Source organism: Pistacia vera, unplaced genomic scaffold, assembly GCF_008641045.1.
Source record: "Pistacia vera cultivar Batoury unplaced genomic scaffold, PisVer_v2 Contig198, whole genome shotgun sequence".
In the NCBI taxonomy this organism is placed as follows: domain Eukaryota; kingdom Viridiplantae; phylum Streptophyta; class Magnoliopsida; order Sapindales; family Anacardiaceae; genus Pistacia; species Pistacia vera.
Window position 1 is genome coordinate 161,218 of NW_022195999.1, and position 22,383 is coordinate 183,600.

General features: G+C 36.2%; 2 pseudogenes; one reads left to right on the forward strand and one right to left on the reverse strand.

The window, feature by feature from the left end:
• Positions 1-12,884: 12,884 nt before the first annotated feature.
• Positions 12,885-14,223, reverse strand: LOC116128243 (annotated as a pseudogene).
• Positions 14,224-15,789: 1,566 nt separating this feature from the next.
• Positions 15,790-20,715, forward strand: LOC116128245 (annotated as a pseudogene).
• Positions 20,716-22,383: the final 1,668 nt, after the last annotated feature.

A 22,383-nucleotide genomic window follows, 5' to 3' on the forward strand; every position in this document is an offset into this window, starting at 1 on the left:
GCAACTTTACTAGAGCATGAGTTACCTTTGTGTTGCAACATCACAGTAATGTTACAGGAGCATAAGTTACCTGTAACAGCACAATAGTAACATTACTGGAAAATGAGGTACCAATAAAGTTACAGTCTTGGTGAACCATCACGGCAGCGTTACTGGAGCATGAGGTACTAGTAATGTACTGGAACGGTAACAAAAGCTACAAAAATCACTGGATGCTTGGAAAGAAAAGAGATGGATATACTTGAAATTAAAAGAGGGTTATTACCTTTGTCAGATTGAATCTTGGCCCAAAAAGATCAATCAATGGATTCAATGCATCAATTTCGAAGTTACGACATTCTTCTCCTATTTCATGTAAATAAGGTGTTGGATGAAAGACTTCAAATACTAATTCATCATATTCATACTCATCATTTTCCCTTTTGCATTTTTATCGAAGTCTAAACACAAACCTTAGAGCTTCTTGTTCTTCAATGCTTCAATACTCTTCACATTTCTCAAAGTCGAAGCTTGCCCATGAAGATCGATCAATCATTGAAGATTGGAAGGGTGAAGTAACGGCAAATTTACCTTTACTTACTAGGACCCTGATCTACCGTTATGAAACGGCAGCATTGAAGTACCGCTATTAAACGGTAATGTTGAAGCGCCGTTAGTATACAGTGACAACGATTTACCTTTTAAACATGAAAGTAACGTACCATTAGTTGACAGTGATGTGAAGATAACCTTTATTTAACATTGACGTTAAATCAACTAACGACTTTTTTTAACTGACATTTGATAAGTTGCATAATTTGAGTGTTTTTAGTTTTAATGTTAGTTTAGTTAATTTCTCATTTGTTTAATTTGATTTAGTATTAGTTTTTATTAAGCTTGAGATTTGAATGGTCAGCTATTGATTTGGATAATTTTTGTGTATTTTCAGGCTTTGATTGAGTAGATTGGAGCATTGGAATGAAATTGAAACTAAAAGCTTGAAGAAATTGAGACTATTTGACATTTTTTAAGGTCATAACTAGGCCTTGGTAATTCACCATGACCATGGTGGTGGAACAAAGATAAAACAAAGAGACCATAAAGCACCACAGCCTAGGCTATGGTGACTTAAATTTGGCCACGGCCAAGGCTATGGCAGAAACTATTAAGAAATTTCTGTTAGAATTTCTTTCATTTTTCACTTAGAACTCTTTTAGTATTTAAGTATAATTGAGATTAGTTGTCAAGGAATGAATTTTGCATATTTAATTTGGAGAGGAGAAGACGCATTCTTGGGGCTTGAAGACTAAAGATCAAATTTAAGAGTTTGATTTTTGTTTATTTTCAAGTCTGAATATGTTTCTTTCTTCTCTATTTATTTCTTTGTTCTTAGGATGGAGTAAATCTCTTTTGTTAGAGGAGGATGAAACCCTAATTATGTTTTAAACAATTTTTATTCTTAATACCAGATTTATGGTTATAAATTTGTGCAAGAGTTTAGGTTTAATGCTTTATGAATGTTGGATTGATTCAATTACCTTGATGATGTTTCGAATAGAGAAGTTGGGGTTTATTGCTTAATTCATATTTATAATTGTTTTATTGGAATAACATTACACAACGTATTAAAACTAGAAGTAATCGAACAAAGATTCTAGGATTAATTTGTGGTCTACCTAATTCATAACCGAATAAGGTGAATTAGTCGTAAGGGATTGATGATTTTATGCTTCTTAATTTCAGAGTAGCCGAATAGGGATTTGTATTAAGTTGAATATTATGCTTAAATAAGGATAATTGACCTTAGAAGAATCCTACCAATTCATAGCACAACCGAGTATTAAGAGTAGTTGTCAAGGATAGTTAGGGGGAAATGGGGAAATTTGTGCCTTAACTTCATTAATACTGTAAGGTTCTTCACATTATTTATTTGTTTAATTTAGTTATTTTTAATCCGTTAGTTTTACACTCTAAAATTTTGTCTTCTCAAATAACGTGTAAATAGTTTTAGGTAATTACAAATAATTGTTTTGATCTATGTGGGACGATACTCAAACTTATCATTTTATTACTTGAACAAGACTAGTGCACTTGCTTGGGTTGATTTAGTCGCATCAACGTTCGCTATCGATGACGTTAAGATGCTGTTATTTAACGTCAACATCAAATAACCGTTAGCAACTGTGACTTTCGGAAACCGTTAGTTAACATGAATTTATAATGCCTTTAGTAATGGTGACTTTACAATACTGTTTGTTAACGGTCACCGTTACATAATGTGACTTTGACTTAATTGTGAAGTTTTCTTCTTTAATGGTAACATTGACGAAGATGTGTTTACTTATTTGGTTTCCTAATTTTGTCTCTTCTAACCCATTATAGAACTTTATAGGATAACAATTTTCTTAATATTTTGCATCTCAAGTGAATGATAACACTCATTATATGACTGTATTTTGTTAAGTTTTTCAAAATAAGAAAAACATAAAGAAAAGATGTGGAGGTGCAGACAAGTTGGCTCGGACATCCTCTGTAAAAAAAAAAAAAAAAAAAAAGTGAAAATTTATTAATATAATCTCAGCAAGCAACCAAAACATATCCACAGAGTAAAAAAAATGAAACATGTTTCCGAGACACTGACACACAGGAAGAATATAGAAAATATTTCATGATAAGTAGGAAGCACATTTAATCATAAATTACTCCAAATGAAATCATTGATGGTTCGAAATCATGGCCAAAGTTCCTGTCTATCTCTGCAATTAAAAACAGCCAAAATTGTTGCTTACTCCAAACAATAATATGAATGGGCAAGTTTTGTCCTGTTCTCGACCAAAGTTGCTGCTCATCCATTTAGGCCAATCAAAGGAAGCGAACACAATCCTTTCTGCTGATCAATTCTTCAGGAAGAAAAACTGTTTGATGGTGGATTTGTTTGGCGGTGTCATATACTGTTGCTAAGAAACAAAGACAACATTGGAGCAAAACTACTCTCCCTAAGTAAATGTCTGGGGGTTTAATCCACAGCTTTGAAGTAAACAAAAACACAACTCTAAAGTAAATATAATTTCTGCTCTTTTGGTTGCTTGCATAACTATCTATCGGTACTCTTCCATACCGCAAAACATTTCAATTAAAAAAAGAAAATTAGCTTTCGTGCTGAAAATGAGTAAAGAAACTGTGTCTTCATGAGAAAAAAAAATCACTTAATATTCAAACCAGATAATTGGTTTAAGAAAAACTAATCATATTAGTAACTATGATTCCAACGTTCAAGAACTACTTGCCTTGTTTCAAATTTCCACCTATTGTGCAATCGTCGCGGCTCAAACAAAACTTAGTTCTGCACTTAAAAATGGTGTTGAAATGGCAAATATTTCTTTTTTTTTCTTTTTTTGGCAACCGGGGTGTTCAGCCCAGTTTGCTCGTACCTTAACCAATCCTCAGGATCCACTGAACATTTTACAAGCTCAAAGGATCTGATAAGTTACAATGTTATTGTGGTAGGTCCATTGAACATCGTACAAGTCAAAAGGATCAAGTAAACCACAATAATTATTATTATGAGTAACACTACACTCACTAACACTTTTCACTAACGCCATGTGTCAGTTTACAATTCATCAGTTCACATGGGTCCTGCCTGTCCAATAATGGATCCCACCTAATCAAGCCAATCATAAACTTACACATGGGGTTAGTGAAAGGAGTTAGTGAGAGAGGTTAGTGAGGTTAGTATTATTGTATTATTATATATGCGATACATATCCAACGATAGGATTCGATATGGGTCACCAACGATACGTATCAAAGAGTGTATCCTAAACCTTTTGATACGTTGATATATATCCTACGATACGATACGTATTGGTTCGTATCCTTAAAAATATCGATACAAATCGATATGACTTTATTAATTTATGCCTTAAAAAATTTGGGCCGGATCCGGGCCACACAACTCAGTTCACTAAAACCCACCCAAATTTACCCATTTTGCATGGAGAAGTGAAGAGGAAGATATGTTGCCCATTTTGCATGATAATAATAACACAAGTGGAGATATAAATATTAATATTGATCTTGGAAATGATATGAATAGTTGAGAGGAAATGATATAGATTTCTAATTTTGTGATTAATTTTGATTATCTAATATCATAATTTAAAGCTAATAATATCACAAAATTCGTTAATTAATCTTGGAGATGATATTAATTTTTATTATTTTTTAAAAAGATGTATCCTATGATACGATACGATACACGATTCAAAAAATTAGGTTTTTGATACACGATACGATACACAATTTGACAACCATGGTGGTAGGTCCGTTGACCATCATACCAACCTGAAGGACTAAGTAAGCCACAATGTTATTGTGGTAGGCGACCTTAAGGTTTAAACCCAAGAACTCAAGGAAGGAAGCAAACCTCCTTAATCACCAGGTCAACCCCTTGGGGTTGCAGGTATTTCTTTTTCTTCCTGCATAATACAGTTTAAATTAGCTAAAAGAGAATAAAATAACTAAGCATGAGGTATCTTTTAGTGGAGCAAATGAAACTTGGTTCTCCGAAGCTTGTGTCATACACAACCTTTTGATTGTTATTGCTTCCTAGAAAATTTCATGGCATCCTAAACTTGCTTCTGCGTATCAAAACAATCCTCTATGAGCCATCAGAGTTTCTTGTAGAAAAAACAGTAAAGCTCCCAGGCAAAAGCTGCATTAATAAATACCAAAATAAGAGAGCAAATCTCAAATACTTGACACATTTCAAAGTTCACAAATGTTTTTTGTTGGATTATTCAATTTTGTAGATTGTTATATGGTTATATGATGTATAGTTAGTGTAGATATATGATGTACTGTTGTTAGTATAACGCAAAAAGAGTAGTAGTAGTTAGTGTTTGTGAGTTAGTTAATTGAACTATAGTTAACTAATTAACTATAGTTAACAGAATGTAATAAAAGACTTTGTACTGTTCACAATATAGTTAGTCAAGCTGAATAATTAGCTTTACTCTTCGTAAATATCTTTCCCCTGTTTCTTGAATGTTCTTCTCTGATGTAAATTGAATATGGTATTAGAGCTTCTATCAAGTTGCGGGATTGTTATTTTTTGCCCAGAATTTAGCTAGCACTGAAGATTATTTGATTTTGATTTGATAAGTGTTCAAAGATTCAGGTCAGTTCTCTGTAAATCAATTGAGGAATTTGACAATTGATCAAGAATTGTTCAAAGATTCAAGTCAGTTCTCTGTAAATCGATTGAGGAATTCGACAATTGGTCAAGATTAAATCAGCTCTCTATAAATCGATTGAAGAAGTGATTTAAAGCAAGTGAAATGGCAACAAATTCAAGTTCGCCTCTCTACATCCATCCTTCAGATACTCCTGGTTCCATTTTGATCTCTGAGCAACTCACTAGAATAGAGAACTATGGAATTTGGAGTAGAGCTATGACCGTGTCCTTAAGAGCAAAGAATAAGCTAGGGTTTGTGGATGGTTCTTGTTAGAAATCAAGTTTTAATCAATCATTACATGCGCAATGGAAGTGATGTAACTCTATGGTGTTAGCATGGATCTTTAACATAGTCTCTAAGGATATATTCAATAGCATCATATATTCGAGCAGCGCACACCAAGTGTGGCAGGATCTACAAGAACAATATAACAAAGTTAATGGAACGAGAGTTTTGGGATATACAGAGAAATTGTGAATTTGGTGCAAGGAACCAACTCGGTTGTAGTGTATTACAATAAACTCGAAACCCTATGGGATGAATTGAGTTCATTGGTTAGTCTCCCAGCATTAGACAGTGAATCTGTCAGAGCTTACTTAGCTCATTTGAATCAGTAGAAGCTACTGCAGATTTTGATTGGGCTTAATGATTCATACACTCTAGTAAGAAGTCAAATTTTTCTAATGGCTCCTCTACCCTCGGTGAAACAGGCATACTCAATAGTTAGCCAAGATGAGAGTCAAAAGGTTCTTACTGGTTTCAATCATAGCACAGAAGTGACTACAACTTTATATTCTCAGGGGAGTGAGAAGAGTCAAAACCAGAACACAAAATATAAAGGAAAAAAATCTTATATTGAGTGTGATTATTTCATGCTCCAGGACATAAGAGGGAAAATTGCTATGAGCTACATGGATATCCAACGGATTACCATTTCACCAAGGGAAAAAAGGCTAAGGCTAATCAAGCTCAATCTGCCTAAGAATCAATTCCATAGACACAAATCGTGAATCTAGAGTCTAGAGCTAATCTTGGAAATATGTTGACATTGGAACAATATGCACAATTGTTGCAATTGTTGGGCAAAGAGAATGTCTCAACTCCATTTGCCAATTTAGCAGATAACACTATTTCTCTATACTCCAGTTTTAATAATGCGGATTGGATACTAGATTCAGGGGCCACGGATCATATGACCCATAATTTCCAGAGTTTTGAATGTACTGTTGGTAGCAAACCATCCATAGTAAACTATATAAGTCTTCCCAATAGTACAAAGACTCCCATTAAACATGTAGGTTCTGTGAGATTGCAGGAAAACTTGTGTCTTGATAAGGTTAAGGTTTTGTTCTTGCCAGATTTTAAATACAATCTACTGTCAGTGTCAAAATTGACTTCTTCTTGTCAATGTTCTGTTACATTCTATCCTGATTTCTGTGTTATTCAAGATCTATGGAGTGGCAAACTGAAAGGGATTGGTAAGCAATGCCAAGGGTTATCCCATTTTGTTCCTAGTTCACAAATAAAATTGTTTAGTTCTATTTTAGAAAAAAGGGAAGTTATGTGTAAGCATTCTTCTAGTTTAGGACCTGAAACAAATGTTAGTAAACAATCGAATTTACCTATTGCTTCTTTAATAAAGTCCATTGCATTACATATTAAGGATACCGCTCCTTGGCACAAAAGATTATGACATGTACCATTTTCAGTCCTTAAAATAATAAATAATACTTTACCTGAACATCATGATTTCCATTGTGATGTTTGTCCATTAGCTAAACAGACTAGGCTGCCTTTTGCATTAAGTGAGAAAAATTCCTTACATGTTTTCGAATTATTGCATTTAGACATTTGGGGGCCTTATATGATACCTACACAAGGAAATGCTAGATTTTTCTTTACTATAGTAGATGATTTCTCTAGGATTACTTAGCTATTTCTGATGCAATTCAAGTAAGATGTTTTCCAAACATTGAAAGACTTTATTCATATGATTAGAAATCAATTTAACCAAACACCTAAATGTATAAGGACTGATAATGGGTTGAAGTTCTTTAATCATCAATGTCATGAGCTGCTTGCTAGTTTAGGTATCATTCACCAAAGCACATGTGTATATCTCCACAATAGAATGGAGTGGTAGAGAGAAAGCATGGGCACATACTAAACATAGTTAGAGCTTTTAAATTCCAGTATGGCATCCCAAATTACTTATGGGGTTATGCTATCAAGGCTGCAGTATACATCATCAATAGGTTACCTATAAGAGTCTTAGATGGTCTTTCACCATATGAAAAATTCTATGGGATTAAACCTGGAATAAACCATTTAAGGGTTTTTGGCTGCTTGTCATATGCTACTAATTTAGTTCTCCATGATAAGTTCACTCCGAGATCCACACCTTGTGTTTTCCTTGGTTATTCTCCTACAAAAAAGAGTTACATCTTATTTGATTTGCACACTATTTGCATTAATAGAGATGTAGTCTTTCGTGAACAAATTTTCCCTTTCATATGGCATCCTTCTAACAAGCCTATTTTCTTAGATTCTTTTATGGCACAAGATTCTGATATTTCTGATACAATTTTACATTCTTGTCCTAAAAATACAAGTCTCCTGCAAGACACAGAACCAACAGATTCTTTGCCTCCAACTCATACTAATGCTTTACCTTCACAAACTGATTCTGTCCTTAATTCATTTGTTCAACCTAGAAGATTCAGTAGGACAACTAGAGACCACCTATTTGGACGACAAATTTTGTCTGTCTAACTTTGCCTCAGATCAATTTGACTATTGTCATTCCTTATCCCATACACAACTATATATCCTATAAACACTTGTCCCCTACTTATAAAAAAATGCCTATCCAGTATTTCAGTTCTTACAGAGCCTACTTCCTTCACCCAAGCATCCAAAGATCTCGATTGGATTGCTACAATGCAATAGGAAATTCAAGCCTTGGAAAGAAATGAAACTTGGTCCTTAGCTCCCTTGCCGTCTACCAAAGTACCAACCGGTTGTCAATGGGTATATAAATTGAAATATAAGGTAGATGGCACCCTAGAAAGGTACAAGGCAAGGTTAGTTGCTATTGGAGGTAGAACTGAACATGCTTCTAACGACACAGTAGCAGCCAAGGGAACAAGAGTGCCCAGTCAAAATAGAGAAGATTGCAACTGATATTTCGGAATAAGAATGCCCAGTCAAAACAGAGAAGATTACAACTGGTATTTCTGGCCAACAACTTTGTTACGTTTGTGATAGTGTTTTTTATTTTTGAATAGCTTATGTATAGGAGAAAGTTATGGAGAGTTTGTGTATAAATATTAGACATTGTCCACACTGAAATATATCTGAAAAACTCTTATCCATCTATCTCTCATCCAGTTAACTTTTTACATGGTATCAGAGCCCAAAACGACTCATGTCTAAACCAATCCTCTTCAAGATGTCTGCCTCCCCAAATTCCTTCACTTCTAATGTTGCCGAAACCAACCTTCCCATCTTCAACCTATCTTCCTCCATCAACCCCACCAAACTCACACGTCTTAATTACCCCACGTGGAAAGCCACCATGTTACCTTACCTCAAAGGCCAGAGAGTCTACGGATGCATCGATGGCACCGTTCAGCAACCTGCAAAAACCATCACTGCCTCTGATGGCTCTACCACTCCCAACCCCTCATATGATATTTGGGAAACCTAGGATAACCTTATTCTTCACTGCATAAATTCTTCTCTTTTTGATGAAGTACTTGCCCAGGTTGCTCACTGCAGCTCCTCCATTGCAGTTTGGAAGGCCCTCGACTCTGCTTTTGCATCCCAGTCTCGTGCTAAAGCCGTACATGTTCGCACTCAACTCTTTACCCTTCGGAAAGGTAATCAATTTGCAACTGATTACTTCATGACTATCAAACGTCTCATGGACGAATTGGCCATTGCTTGCTTGCTGGGCTCGGTCTTGAATATGACTCTCTTGTTTCCATGGTTTCTCATTGAGATAATTCTCTCAGATTGGAAAAACTTTATTCAATGCTCCTAACATGTGAAGCTCGCATCGAGCATAATAATTAAATGTTATCTTTGCCCATGGCTTTGGCTAATGTTGCCACCTAACAGCAAAACTTTACAGGAAGACGAGGTCGTGGCACCTTCTTAGAGGCAGGGGGCGTAATCCATCCTATGGCAATCGTGGAGGTGGCAACGGCAACACCAGTATGTGGTTTCAACTGTGTGAGAAACCTGGCCATACGGCTTCCCGCTGTTGGAAGCGCTTTGATCCAAATTTCCAAATCCCCCCACCTTGCCCAACTCTTGAAGCACACCTTGCCTCCAACCAATCTCAGTAGCACTCGACTGAACAAGAATGGCATCTCGACACTGGTGCGACGCACCATCTGACCAACAACATGAGTAATCTGAATATCCGAAGTGATGATTTTGCTGTCACTGATCAGATTCAAATTGGTGATGGTACAAGTTTGAAAATAACTCATATTGGAACTGCATCTTCATCTAACTCATCTTCGTCTTTTATTCTTGACAAAATTCTTGTTGTATCACAAATTACCAAAAATCTGCTTTTAGCGACACAACAGCAGCCAAGGGAACAAAGGTGCCTAGTCAAAACTGAGAAGATTGCAACTGATATTTCGGAACAAGAATGGCCAATCAAAACAGAGAAGATTACAACTGATATTTCTGGCCAACAACTTTGTTACGTTTGTGATAGTGTTTTTGATTTTTGAATAGCTTATGTATAGGAGAAAGTTATGGAGAGTTTGTGTATAAATATTATACACTGTACACACTGAAATATATCTGAAAAACTCTTATCCATCTATCTCTCATCCAGTTAACTTTTTACAGTTGCCAAGGGATTTACACAAAAAGCTGGGATTGACTATGAAGAGACTTTTTCTCCTGTGGTAAAAATAGTTACTGTTAGGCTTGTTTTGGCCATTGCTTCTATGAAAAATTGGCCACTTTATCACATGGATGTTGATAATGCAGTTCTTCAAGGAGACTTGCAAGAGGAAATATACATGCATTTACCTCAAGGGTTTCCTAAACAACATGATACTACTTTGGTTTGTAAGCTACACAAGTCTTTGTATGGCTTAAAGTAAGCCTCTAGAGCTTGGAATGCCAAGCTTACTATTGCCCTAATGCAAGGAGGGTTCCAGCAATCACCATTAGATCATTCCTTCTTCTTTCAAAAGGTTAATGGTCATATTGTCATTTTACTCATTTATGTTGATGACTTAGTTCTTACCGGTAGTGATTCTTCCCTTATTCAAGCTACTAAAGATCTACTGCATTCCTATTTTAAGTTGAAGGATTTGGGAGGACTCAGATACTTTTTAGGATTTGAGGTTGCAAGATCTTCCAAGGGAATTAGTCTTTGCCAAAGGAAATATGCTTTGGAGTTAGTTGTTGAGTCAGGGTTGGCTGCTGCCAAACCTTCTTTGGTTCCCCTTGATCCTAATCTGAAATTTACTATTGCAGAATATGATGAGCATTTTCCTAGTCAACAAAATTCTATCTCGCCAGATCCATCCAAATATCAAAAACTCATTGGAAGTTGCTTTACTTATGTTTGACTTGACCTAACCTTAGTTTTTCTGTGAATCTTCTTAGTCAATTTATGCATCAGCCTAAGGAATCTCACCTTTAAGCTGCTTTAAAGGTTGTGATGTATGTTAAAAACTCTCTTGGAATGGGTTTAATTTTTTCCTGCCTATGGTTCACTTCAGTTCTAGGCCTTTTGTGATTCGGATTGGGCTTCGTGTCTTATGACGCGCAAGCCTATTACTGGCTTCTGTATTTTTTTGGGAGGATCTTTATTGTCATGGAAATAAAAAAGGCAGGCTACTATTTCTCGATCCTCTTCAGAAGCAGAATATCACGCTATGGCCACAACTGTTTGTGAAATTGTTTGCTTGACTCAGCTCTTGAAGGACTTATCTCTTCCCATTCATCTATCAATTTCACTTTGCTGTGATAATCAGTTAGCAATTCATATTGCTTCCAATCAAATATTTCATGAGCATACAAAACATATTGATATTGACTGTCACATTGTGCGTACCAAGATCAAGGAAGGGTTGATTGTTCCTTCTCATGTTCCTACTCATGACTAGCCAGCGGATCTGTTTACTAAAGCTCTTTTTGGTCTTGTCCATCACTGTTTACTGTCTAAGTTGGGTGTGATTGACATACATCACCCACCAACTTGAGAGGGGTGGTTGGATTATTCAATTTTGTAGATTGTTATATGGTTATATGATGTATAGTTAGTGTAGATAACGCACGAGGAGTAGTAGTAGTTAGTGCTTGTGAGTTAGTTAATTGAACTATAGTTAACTAATTAACTATAGTTAACAGAGAATGTACTGTTCACAATACAGTTAGTCAAGCTGAATAATTAGTTTACTCTTCGTAAAAATCTTTCCCCTGTTTCTGGAATGTTCTTCTCGGATGTAAATCGAATATTTTTCCATGGTCTAAAACTCTGTTCCCACCATTACAAAACTGTCAAACCTCCAAATGACCTCCTCTCCTGAAAAATATTGATAAAACACAGCTTAGGACGAAAGCAAAATCGGACCTCACACAAGTATAAATACTAGCATCAACTCAAACATGATAAGTAACGAAATACTAGCATCAAATAAAGGAGTAGGAATTATTTACCTATCAGTGGATGGTAATTGCAGCCTTTTGAGAATTCAAAGAATTGGGCCTCCTTGCACATATTCACCATGTCCTTCCTCCAACCAAACTTGCTGCTCATCTATTTAGGCCAATCAAAGTAGCCAAGCTGAATCTAAACTCTGTTCTGTAGCGGGTACAATATGTTCAAAATTATAGTTAGCAGTCCAGTTTAGGAAAACAGATATATGTAAATGAAAAGGTAAAGATATAAGCATGAGGAAAGCTAACCAAACAAAACCAGACACTCTTTCACTTGTTTCATCAACAATATTTACATTTTGTTTGAAGAGCTTGAGTGAACGTTCTGCCAATGACTGACATTATAAGTTGGTCCTGGATCCATCGCTATGTCTTAAGTTGATTGCTGTTGGTCAGTGACAGAAACAAAATTTGGTATAGCCACAATGAATAGTGAATTAGTTTTGCATAACTAACCAGTTTGATAATAAACACAGATTCCCTCTCCCAGCCTCTTTCTGAGATTTTTATTTTCTTTTGGAAGAAAACTGTTTGATGGCCTATTTCATCCACGGACCACAGTTGCTAAGTAACAAAGACACAACATCAGAAGTACTGTGCGCAAAAGCATTGCAATAAAACTAAAAAAGAAAGAAAATTAGAATTAAACCTATTCAAGTTATATTCTATGATACTTTGATATTACAGAAGTATTCTAGATAACATATATGGTGTTGATAATTCATAATCCAATATTGTGGTATACAGGTATCTGCTCAAAGAGTTTGAGAACTTTGTTCACTACTTACACCAATCTTCTTCACTTTTGTCATCTCTCTATTGCTGTTCAGGACACTACTGGACGCATGTCATATAACATTCATAATTGGACTTGAAGAGGACTGCTTTAAACCACAAACGCCAATTCCCAAAAATTGTTTGTTTGATCGACTGGATGTCTTATTGCAATTTATGCTGTGGTTTGGTGGGTAAGACTGAATCTATAGTCTTCCACATTATCCATGTTGAAATGTTAATGGTCTTGATGTTTTTGTGCTGAATCATTGTACATATTGTGGATTCCATAATCTTCACACGGTGAAAGTCTCTAACAATATACTTTCCAGGTGCGGTATCACCATTATTGAACATCTTCATGACAACATTGGTACAAGAAAAGTTCTCACCATCTTAGTATTAGATTTGAAACAGTTGTTATCGTTTATAATACATAATACACAAAATTTGTCATTGAGACACCTCTGAAGGTGAAACTTTTTTATATTTCCATTCATGTCCTTTCCATTCAGGCAGTTGCTGGATGACAACCTGCAGCAAATATGAAAAACCTTCATCCAATTTCCGTACAATAGCAGTAATTGAAAACCATGACAAAGTGGAAGAAGAAAGATTACAGACCAGCCCTGTAGATTCAGGGGTTCCAACAGTGGTTTGGCAAGCCAATCTCCAATTTTTTGGTTGCTGCATAGAACCCACTGTACACCAAGCATGACTACCTCTTTGAAACAATATTTTTCACCTCATCACCAATTAATTAGATTATGAAATATTTCCTTAAATTATTCTTACCCTCTTAGCTTTCCTCTCTTTGTCAGTTCGAGGGTCGCAGCTCCTTTCCTTGAATAACCTTCCAACAGATCAAATTCATCAGATCAGATAATAAATCTTAACCCGCTAACAACAATTTTAGAGCCTGGAAATGGCCAAAAGCAAATCAGTAAAATTAAGTGCATAAAAGCTTCAGAACAGAAAATTCACTCAACCATACAAGTAGCACAGGTTCCTCCTCCACAATTCAGCAGAGGTCTAGCCTGGGAAAAAAGCACATAAATGTAGCTATTCATGTAATTTCAATGAAACAATGAACAAAACATATTTACATTAATAAGAGACAGAAACTTACATATGGTCCATACAATCAATATACCATCCAGCATATATTCTAAGTTTCTGCCCTCCACATGCTGTTCTAAAATGCATGTCTGGAGTCCATCCGGGAGTAACACTGACTAAAACAATCCGACAACGTGCCATTAAATTGCTAATAATTCTTTTACTACACATACAATCAGTACATATACAAATCATGTAAACTACATGAACAAATGCAAAATTGACTACGGAGGGTTCTTCTTAGCATTTGACTGGGAGTCATTATCCGGATGGTTGCAGTGGCTCTGATATTGCCTCTAGAGAAGCTGAAATGTCTAGAGTATTTGAGGCCTTTGCAAGTGTTGGAAGTGTAGTGGAATGAAAGGCACAGAACGAGAAGGCAATCTGAAAGAATTAGTTGAAGACTTCCCATTTGTGATATTGAAGACGAAAATGTCCGCTATAAGAACTTTAAATTATTAGGATAGTTTAGTAGCTGCTGGATATTTGCATGGGTGGTGGTGGCTTTTATTTATCTTATCTGAAATGTAGCGCGGCTACGGTTTATCTGGGTTGGATTTCAGGCCCAAAAAGGGCAAATCAGGGCTGGATTTCGGCCCATGAAATATGAAATGGACGCTAGACGGAGGGCTTGAACCTGAGAACTTGTGGTTAACAGCCACACGCTCTAACCCATTGAGCTACTCCAGCACTGAGGTGCCGAAACTCCATTATTTTCTCACTATTTATATTAGTAAGCTTAATTAATTAGGGTTTATGATTTTATCAATTAGTTTAAAAAATCTCAATTATAAGATAATTTCTACATTATTTGTGAAAGGTTTTGTTACAATATAGTGTTCTCTAATTTAAGGATCTTAATCTAGTATGGTCCAAGTTTGAGCTTTTACAATTCTTAAATCAATTTTGATAATCATCTTAAACATTAACTAACTTTCAAAACCAAATTCCCATGCTCAAATACACATAGTTAGCTCTCATTTTTTGGTGGGTGATAAACTCTTAACCATTGGGATTAGTTATACCTAAGAGGTTTTGTATTCAAATCGCAAAAGATGTACCTATCATATTTTATGCAATTACCTTGGTGATTGGACTTGTAGGATTGTCGTGGCTCTAAGAATTTGGTAGAACTAATGTGGGTTGGATATCTGAATAACTAAAAAAAAAAAATACCACACTAGTTCTATGGCATTTCATTTACTCGTTTACAAGAGCCATTATTTATGTTATCAATTTCTTAAATCAACTGTCTTAATCATACAACTAACATTATATATATAAAACCATCATTAGGTCTGATGGTAAAAGAGCAAAGGGGTCCACTATCGGTTTTTGAGTTTGAGTTATCTAAAATACTAATAGGGATCCTCACTGAGGGGATTTATCTGATCGTTTACTTTAGGACCCTGTAGATTAATAAAGTACGCATAAACTGACCCGAACACTTACTCATGAAAAACAAAAACATTATTATGTAAACTACGTATTCAACCTAATATGATATACTCTTTGATTAAGATATCATTTATTTATAATATTATGACTGTAATGAATTTAAAATTACCATCACACAAATATATTAAAATATATATATATATATATATATAAATAATAATTAATTAATATTAATAACACAAAATAGAAACATATAAAATACAAAGAAAGGAAACCAATGGCAATCAATATTTTCTCTTTCTCCATTTCCCCCCTCCTTAAACCCTCAACGCAAACACCCTTCATTCTTCAAATGCCTTATATAACTCCGAACTCGCGCTCCTTCTCTTCTTCTCCTTCAGACTTCCCTCTCTTCTCTCCAACCCCGCCACACCCCGCCACTCCCTCTTCACCGTCCTCCTACTCCGGCAGACGATACCGTTCCACCTCTGCCCGCAACGAAACCTCAATCTTCAAAAAAGAAACAAGAGCACAAACGAAAGAGGAGTTGTCCAATGGAAGAGAGTAAGAATGAACCCCTTTTGGGTTTAACAAAAGAAGGGCTGGGGAAAAGATGGTTCTGATAAGCCTAAGAAGAATCCTCAGCTTAAAGTTCGTAGACTAAACCCTACTAATAATATTTTGTATGTACAGGTATGGATGTTAGTTTGTATTTTGTGTTTTTGGAACTGGGTTTAGTTTGGTTTTTGAGTTTAACGTGTGTGGTTCAAGTTTGTATTGAAGTTCGTATTTTTTATTTTTGTTCTTGGTTTTGGGGCTTTTAGTGAATTCCTGGTTCTGGTTCTTGTGGTTTGTTTGGTTATGGATTTTATGTACTTCATCATGTTAGTTTTTGTATTTATGGGGGTTATTGGAAAAGGAGGTGAATTTAAGTTGTTTTTGGTTTGGCTTTAGTGGGGGTGTCAATTGTGTTTCGCTGGATGGGTTCAGATTATTGAGTTATTATAGGAATAAAATTAATTGTCTTATCGGTTTGTGATATGGTTTTGTTTTTTTCTTTAATTATAGATTTTGGGAACTGGAATGGATACTCAGGACATGTCGTTCAGTCTTGCTCTTCTTCGACAAGCAAAGATTTATTTTTAATGCTGGAGAGGTGAAATTTGTTGCTGAATTTATTAATGGAATTCTAGTAATCTCTTATTTAGATAATGTGTCTTCAACGAGGAAGTTATTTGAAACATGGTCTATAACTGTTATATGTCTATAAGATTGCACGTATGAAGACCATTTTAGTGATTCTTCTAATATGAAACCTATCAATTATGTTACTTATGCACTATTCTATTACAGGGGTTGCAACGATTCTGTACAGAGCATAAGATTAAATTATCAAAGGTAGGAAAAATCTGTAAACAAACTTTTTGTTTCCCCTTTCTTCCATTTTAATATATATTTCCAAGTTTGTCACCTTCCGTCTTTGAAAATTGTCTAGTGCAAGAGTTATTGATATGATGAATCTTTTTTCAGATAGATCACATTTTTCTTTCTCGTGGTTGCTCAGAGACGGCAGGTGGACTTCAGGTTAGTATCTTGATAGAGAAATTATGATGTATCCATTTCTTTTTGGTAGCATAAAAATTATTATTACAACAGCTGGGTAATGTTTTTAAGCATTACTATTATGAACAAGTATTAGGACTGCTCATGCAAAGAGATGATTGGCTGAGTTTTTACTTTACCTCACAGGTCTTCTTTGATTTGGCCAGTATTGGAGATGAAGGACTGTCTGTGAGTATCAGGCTGACTTCAGTTATAACTGCCTTTCTTGGATACTTTTAACTAAGAGTTTTATTTGCTTGGTGGTTACTCACCATTATCTAAAATTTTCGTTTGTTTGCTTAAAGGTCAATGTATGGGGTCCTTCAGACCTCAAGTTTTAGTTGATGCAATGAAGTCTTTCATTACCTGCTGCTATGGTTCACACACGGAGCTTTGGGACATCTCCATCCTCTGATGCTACTCTAACTGATTTAACAAGTTATCTGACCCATTGTTCTTGTTGATAATGAGGTTGTTAAAATATCGGCCTTTCTTCTAAAACCAAATTGCTCCGAAGGATCAGCAGTAAAGCCTGGTGAGATGTCTGTGTATATGTTTGTGAATTGCTGAACTCATGGGAAAATTTGATCCAAAAAAGGCTGGGCTCTGGTTTGAAAACCTGGGCCAAAATTTAGTGAACTGCAATCTGGGAAGTCTGTGAAGTCGGATAGCTCAGACATCATGGTGGGTTTCAAAGCAATTAATGAGGGGAAAACTATGTTGCTCTAATTTAGTTTTGGTGAACTGAAATTAGTTGCTAAATATATTTTTACCATTGTTTTCATATTTTTAGGTTCATCCAAGTGATGTAATGGGCCCATCTGTTCCTGGTCCCATTGTACTCTCGTTGATTGCCCAACAGAAGCCCATGTACTGGAGTTGTTGTCTGTGGAATCTCTCAGTAGTTACTTTGCAGATTGCTCACAAGAATGTGCCAAGACTGTGAGATCATTCATTTAACTCCTACTTCTGTCGCAGCCACTCCCAATTACCTGAAATGGATGAAGAGATTTGGTTCTGCCCAACATATTATGGCTGGACATGAAATGTGGTTGATTTCTTGACATTGTTCCTTCTTTGAAAGCAGTACTGGTGTGCCTCCTTGATTGCTGATTCCTCCTGGGTATTCATGATGTTTGTAGGAAGAATGTGGAGATTCCCATTCTGAAATCCAGTGCAAAAATAGCATCACGACTAATTACCTGTGCCCACAATTATTTCAGCTTCAGGTTTTTGGTCTCTTCAGCACCTTAATAATTCCACTATGGACTCTAGTGCTAGCAGGTTTGTTCTAATGCCATAAGACGATATTTGGATTGTTAGAAGTTGATATTACCATTTGAAATATTTGGGGGGCAACTGAGTTGTTGATTCTACTTCATTTTACTAGGGTCCTGATTCATGCCTTCTGAAAGCATTTCTGCTGAAAACTCCTTAAGGTATGATCAAATTTTCTTTGGTTTATTTTAGACATCATTGATAGGGGTTAATCCTCTTTAACACCATGCTTCCATGCTTTCTTTACTTAATGTAGTGGTTTTTTATTTAGATGAAACTTTCTCTTGATTTTCTGACCGAAAGTAATTTCATCAATTCCTTGATCGACCAAGAAGGAAATCAGCTTTCTTAGGCATTTAATTTAAGTGTAATCAATATCGTGCATCATGTCTAGTTTAATGAGAGGCGTTATTATTTGTTATCTCAAATCTGTGTTGAACTACATCACTGCATTCTTTTTTTTGGGTAAATATATCACTGCATTGTTTTTGCAATCTACAATCGACATATTATAGAAATAGTATCAAGGTTTTCTGCTTCTTTCTTAAGAAATTGGAAAGAAAAAACCTTAGTTTGGACCATAACTCTTTGTTTCTTTTTGCTTTAAAGTATCTGGGCCATTCTCTTTTGTTCTGCTACTTGGCATGATATAATGTTCTTTCTGGATTTAATGATATTTAGTTTTCTTTTTAGACCAATCCTATTCCCTTAATAAATTGGCCTTTTGTCTTGTTGTTGAACAGTTCACTCTAGTCTGCCTCATCTATTGGATTTGATGAACAAATATCCGAGTCTGGTGGCTCCCTTCAATAATGGAGAGTTACTTTCTGAGATTCCGGAGATTGTCGATGCTGCACAACATGTCAGCCAATTCTGGCAAGAGCATACAGGAACAAAAGAGGCGATATCTCCTGTGCAGGAAAACGAACTAATGATTGAGGAGCCATGGTGGATGAATAGACTTCCTAGTTGTTGGGAAATGAAGGAAGGATGACCTGGAGATTGTTCTTCTGGGGACTGGTTCATCCCAGCCTTCTAAATACCGGAATGTTAGTTCTATCTATATTAATCTTTTTTCTAAGGAAGCTTGCTCTTAGATTGTGGGGAAGGAACCCTGGGACAGCTGAAAAGAAGGTAACGACTAAGAAATTTTTGCTACAGGTTTGCCATGTTTTCCTGGTATTTTATTCTTTTGGGGTGACAAAGCTTATTGGTGTTGCATGACTGCTTGAGTACAGATATGGTGTAGAGGGTGCTGACAATGCTGTGAGGAATCTAGGTGTATTTGGATTTCTCATATTCATGCTGATCACCATGCTGGTTTGGCAAGAATTCTTGCTCTACGACGTGATCTGTTGAAAGGAGTGTCTCATGAACCGTTGCTTGTCGTAGGCCCAGCACAACTAAAGAGATTTTAGATGCATATCAAAGACTTGAAGATCTAGACATGCATCCTTAATTGTAGGTACACTACAGAAGCTTCATGGAATGATTTTGAGTGCAATGTGAATCAAATAAGGATCCCTCAACTCAAGGAAGTTCGATAATAATGAGAATTTGAACCATAAAAATGTGGTCCATACTGAATCAAATCTGTTTGCTAAAGGAAGCTGTATGCAAAGTTTTTGGAAGGACCAGGAAGTCCAGTTGATTACAGCACTGCTTTTCCATTGTAAAGAGCTGAAGAAAGTGCTCAGTGAAGCAGGGCTGGAGACCTTGGTTAGTTTTCCTGTTGTGCACTGTCCCCAGGCATTTGGTATTGTTTTGAAGGCAGCAGAAAGATAAATAGTGTGGGAAAATTAATCCTGGTGGAAGATTGTATATCAGGTGACACCAGGCCTTGCCAGGAGTTAATTGAAGCATCCTGTGGAGCGCAGTATTACATGAGGCAAGCTATCTAGTTAATTTTGAGTTTTTAATTGTTAATGCACTGGTGCCATATTTTTTTTTTCACACTGCTGTTAATAATCGATGATTCTGTTACGATGTTGACTGTTACTTGATATGGACTTGCGCCTGCTAATCAAAATCCCAGGGCTTCATAAGAAACTTAGAAATGAACTTAGCTATGAGATTCTTATAAAACCAAAGACACATCAAAATGCTTCTGTGTAGAAGATTTAGGGTCAGGTGATGAATATTCAGCTTGAGTGGGTTACTTTCCTTAGAAATGACTGCTGATTGATTAAGTTCTGTTTATTATATTGCAGGCAACCTTTGAGGATGGTATGGTGGAGGAAGCAGTGGCAAAAAACCACAGCACAACAAGAAGCCATCGAAGTCGGTTCAGGTGCTATCGGATTGTTCTCACACACTTCAGCCAAAGATACCCTAAGATTCGTGGTTGATGAAGACACCCCGATAAAACGTGCATAGCTTTTGATTTGAGAGTATTAACCTAGTGGATTTGCCTGTGCTCCAAGTTTTCCCTATTTTAAATTGCTTTTTAAAGATGAGGTGCCAATTGATGAGTCAGATGATGTTATGATGCTGTAGGTGTAGCTTCTTAATAAAATAATTGATTGATTATAGTTATTTTTTATGATTCCGTTCTATCTACGATACTTGTTTTCAGGACCCTTATAAATTCATTGTAATATACAATGCTCTGGACAAGTGTATCTGTCGGCCACTGAAAGTTTTAGAATAGCACCGTTGGTATGAATGATATTAAAATGTAAGTCGCGATCAGTGGATGTACTGCGAATTGGAAAAATAGGTGAGTACCTAACGTGGCCCAACCTTTAGAATAGGAGCTCTCGACTGTTGGTCGAGTCAATCAAACCTTATGTGAGAAAATTAGTTCAATAATGACACCAACCTTTGAAGCTTTAGGGTTTATGATATGACAAAACTATAGGCTGTAAACCACCAAAATTCTTAGTGACATATTCCTATCCAAGGTTTAGTGAAGTGGCAAGTTTTCACCGTTTTATAAAATCTAGATTTTTACCCTTAAATTATCATAAGTCAAAATAGTATTTTTGACTTCTATACAGTTGCAAAACTGTTTGATTACACGCCATTAATCACCGTCACCATCAGCCATCACCACCACCACCTTTCAACACATCACGACCGAAACCTCAAAGTCACCACCACCCATCCACCACCAAACAACCGCCACAAACACCAAATCACTCACAAATTCAGCACAAACCCCCCAAAAACCATCACCAAATCATTCACAAATTCAGCCACAAACCCATCCAAACCCACCACAGACTCAGCTGCAAACCTATCCAAAAACAACCACAAACCAAGCCAAAAACCACCATAAACTGAGCCCAAACTTACTGAAAGCCCAGATTGGAAATGTGGGATTGTACCTGGGAGAGAGAAATGAAACTGAAATTGTTGAGAGAAGAAGAGGAAAAAAGGGCAATCCAAATCTGGTCACAGAGTGATAGCCTTACGGCAGCCAAATCCAACCGCCTCGGAGCCTATTCTGACAAGGGAGGAGAGGAAGAAGAAAGAGAGTAGGAGGAAGAAAAGAAGAAAGAGAGAAGAAAAGAGGAGAGAAGAAGAAGAGGAAGATGGGTAGAGAAAAAGAAGAGGCGGCAGTGGTAGGGTGGTTTTAGGTGGTTAACTGAATATGGGAGATAAAGCAGGGAGAGAGAGGGGTGCAACGGCTGGTGGTTTGAAATGGGTGGGTTCAATTACCACTTTACCCTATAGGCTTTAACTGTCATCAGAAATAATTTTATGTTAATTCAAGGATAGGAATTTGGAATATTCAAGGATAGGAATTTAGAATTTATAAAACAAGTTGGAAACTTGCCATTTAGCTAAACCTTGGGTGGGAACTGTTTCCCGTTTGCATGATTGCAACATCTTCTTCCACTGTTCCACATTAACATCATAATCTTATAAGCATTGGCAAGTGAAACTTCATGTACCAAATCGTAACCATACAAAGAGATTATGAGGTCTTTGCGGGCACAGACAATCCGTCAATGGAGGCATATCATATCAGAGTGGGTGAGTATATACATGCCTGATGCTGCCAATTAACTGATTAAGGCAGTATCATGTCAAGTTGCGTCAATGAAGGCCTGTCAATGGATACAGGAAAGCATACTTGTGTTTATGTGGGAGTAAAACCAAAAATTAAAAGAGGGATGTATTCTGAACTCTTCTTTTATCTTTATGTCTTCTCATAATTTTCTTTTATCAGTATTAGCGAGCGGTTGTATATACACTCTGCTCAGGATAAGCATACTTTGTACTTATGTGGGAGTAAAACCAAGGAAAAGAGAGATGAAAACACTCTAAGCATTCATTGCAATGGAAT